The sequence below is a fragment of the Leiobunum rupestre genome, chromosome 6 (genome assembly GCF_980474605.1).
Source record: "Leiobunum rupestre chromosome 6, qqLeiRupe1.1.hap1, whole genome shotgun sequence".
Taxonomy (NCBI): Eukaryota; Metazoa; Arthropoda; class Arachnida; order Opiliones; family Sclerosomatidae; genus Leiobunum; species Leiobunum rupestre.
The window spans coordinates 68843419-68846568 of record NC_143389.1 but is presented as its reverse complement, the minus strand read 5'-3'; the positions used below and the strand labels follow the sequence as shown (position 1 = coordinate 68846568).

The following is a 3150-nucleotide window of genomic DNA, read 5'->3' as shown; positions in this document are numbered from 1 at the left end:
GCTTCACGGTTTAAATTAATCCATGACTGGAACATCGGACATTGCAAAATAGTAAGTAGAATTTCAAATATCATTATAATAAAGAAATTAAAGACAGTAATGAGGCCATTGATATTATGTAGATATATTTTTGGCATGAACAATTGACCTAGGCTTAATGTATGGCGCAATTTAAAAATTTTAGCACAGTGCCAAAATTTTAAACCATGGCTGATGTACTACATCAGCCATGGTTTAAGATTAATATTTAGTCTTATAAATCAAATAGCAAGGTTAAACTATGTTATACCTTTTTCACTTCTTATTTATCATAATATCTTATTTTTCAAATATGACCTTCAATCTACTTAAACCAAGGCCAATATTTGGACAATTCTAAGTTTACCTTAACTTCGAAATAACTTTACCCAAGTCTCAATAGCAGTGTTATCATGTAATAATAATGTGGTTAAATATTGTTTCGGTTCCATTCTGGGCAAAAAAAATTATATTTTTAAGTTACCACATTGAAGGAATCTTCAGTGTTTGCAGAGTGAATTATAAAGGAAGTGTTATCTAAATATATTTTAAAAGTGTCTTAATTAGTCTGTGTTCACTTGTTGAGTATGGAAATAGGTGAAAATTTTCAATTTGGCCAAGCTTTAAAAATTTTAGTTATAAAATTTTGGTTTTCACTCTATTTATTTATAAACTGAGGCTAATTTTTTTTTGCAATTCCAATTTAATCATCGCTATAAAAGAACCTCGCCTAAGTCTGATTGGCAGTGTAGGGTAATAATAAGGTAGTTAAATATTTTTGGAATTAAATAATTGTGATTCTGGGTACAAAATTTGCATATTTTAAAGTTCTCGCTTTGAAGGAACCTTCAGTGTTTGCAGAGTGAAATCTAAATTAAGTTGTATTTCAATATATTTTAAAAGTATCTTTAGTCTGTATTCATTCGTTAAGTGTGGAAACAGGTGAAAAATTCTATTTAAACAAGTTTTACCAGTTTTGAGTTTAAAATTTTGGTTGCCACTCCATTTTTTAACTGGAAATTTTTTTGGATTTCAATTTAACCATCGCTTAAAAATAACCTCGCCCAATGATTGGCTGTGTAGGGCAATATTAAGGTAGAAGTATTTTTGGTATGGAATAATAGTGATTCTGGATTTCTGGGTAAGAAATTTGAATATTTTAAAGTTCTTACCTTGAAGGAAGTGAAATCTAAAGGAAGTTTTATCTTAATTAGTGTTTCGTACGGGGACCACGACCCCGACCAGGGGCGGCTCCAGGGGGGGGGGGGCGGCTTGCCTCCCCCCAAAATAGTTAATATTTACGATGAGTATCATTTTAATACTTGTAAGAAATCAATACAGCTTACGGTTTACATGCCGTCACGGTCTCTTACGTGCAAGAGATACTGCAGCTAGAAAAGAGCTACGTAACGTATACCTGCGGAGATAAATTTGTCAGAGCTTTAACAGCGAAACTTCGACCGTCACCTATGTGCTAAAGTTCTTGCAGCTGCAGGCCGAGTCACTGACTCACTTCTGGAAAATCGAGACCCGTATTCGGAGATAAATTTGAAGGCCGCGGCAGCTGCAGCGCTTAACGGCGAGGCGTTGACGGCCGTTTCCATTCCTTCTTCTAGAGGAGGCAAGGGCGCGAGCCAGGCCATGGCCAACTTCGCGCGCTCACTACGCTCGCACCAGGCGGCCTACCCAAAAGATCAAAAATAGCGAAATTCGTTCTTTGCCGCTACGGAGGCGCTGGAGCCACCTCCGGACCTAACTATTAGCATATAATCGAATGGAACGATTATGGTTTTTCGTTACTTTAAGGAATTTATTGAAAACTATTCGATATATTCGTCGATGTCAGAGGTAGAATAAACCTTTTTCCATGATTTACAACCCTTTTAAAAATTTTCTAATTCATTTTTCCCGCCGAGATCGACTATTTCCAAAAGTGCCACCGCTCAGGCGCCAGTGAAAATCACGTGTTTAGAATGGAATGTAAACAAACCGACATGTGGAATTTTTCATCAAACGTTTTGGTTTGGATTTTAAACTATTTGATGGCAAGTAGATAAACAATTAAACTGATATTTAAAGTGATGCAACTAAAATTTTAGTGTAATGAGCATAAAAAATACTTTTAATATTTTCATGAAATAATTTGTTTGACGTAAAAGTTAATAATTGCATTTTTTCATTACATTTTAGAGACATATATAGTTGGAATAATAGTGATAATGAACGAAAACATGAATGAACATTGGTAAAAAAGTATGAATACTGGTAGAAATGAATGAACACTGGTAAATATGAATACTGTTAGATATGAATGAAAACTGGTAATTATGAATGGTAGATATGAAAGAATCCTGGAAAACAATGAAGTATCACTGTTGTATGGTGATCAAAATATGAAAATCCATAATGAAAATGAAAGACCTTTACATTTTCAGAAGTTTTCTCGATTGAGGTTTGTAAACTAGTTCCTTTACTTTCTCAAATCAAATTGGCCTAGTTATGTTATCAACTACGGGTGGTATTATTTTGTCACAGAAAAATTTGGCAGATATCGAGGCATGAGGGACATTAAAATTGCAATGCAAAATTGGACACCTGGTAAGTTTCGGCAACACGGGAGATTCAATATTTTCGCTAATTCTTGCTGATTCTCGAAAATAAGGAAGTGCTGCCTCAATGAAACATTACAAAATCCTTATTTGGGTAACTTATACCTCCTCTGTCGGATGTTTTAATAAAGTCTAAAAGTGTTGAATTTGAGAAGGGTCCGGAAATGTTTTCGAGACACAAGCTACAAAATTCAGCTTGCTCCATTTTCTGTACCACAAAACCAGCTACGTAAGCCAAACTTGCCAATTTTAAAGTGGTTCGTTGCGTGTCAGGCTCTGTACTCAACGCATTTGGTATCATATAAGTTGGATACTGTATAGCCACTCTACTCTAGAAGGTTGGGTAACGTGCCTTCGGAGGCCTTAGAGCGAACTATACAATAACTATCCTATTATAATAAGATACTAATATTTCTTAGATATTCCCACCAAGGGAAGAGAATGCAACCTGGCAGCCACTGGGGGAAAACTACAACTGACTAGCAGGCTAGCTGGGAGTTACCCACTCCCATACTAGTTTCTG

The 3150-nt window shown here is 35.4% G+C and overlaps 1 long non-coding RNA gene across 1 annotated transcript; it reads left to right on the top strand.

The window, feature by feature from the left end:
* The first annotated feature begins 2397 nt into the window (after positions 1 to 2397).
* Positions 2398 to 2781, top strand: LOC149943282 (uncharacterized). The gene is made up of 3 exons (XR_016481425.1): positions 2398 to 2470; positions 2554 to 2616; positions 2681 to 2781. It is a non-coding gene; the product is annotated as an uncharacterized LOC149943282 (long non-coding RNA).
* Positions 2782 to 3150: the final 369 nt, after the last annotated feature.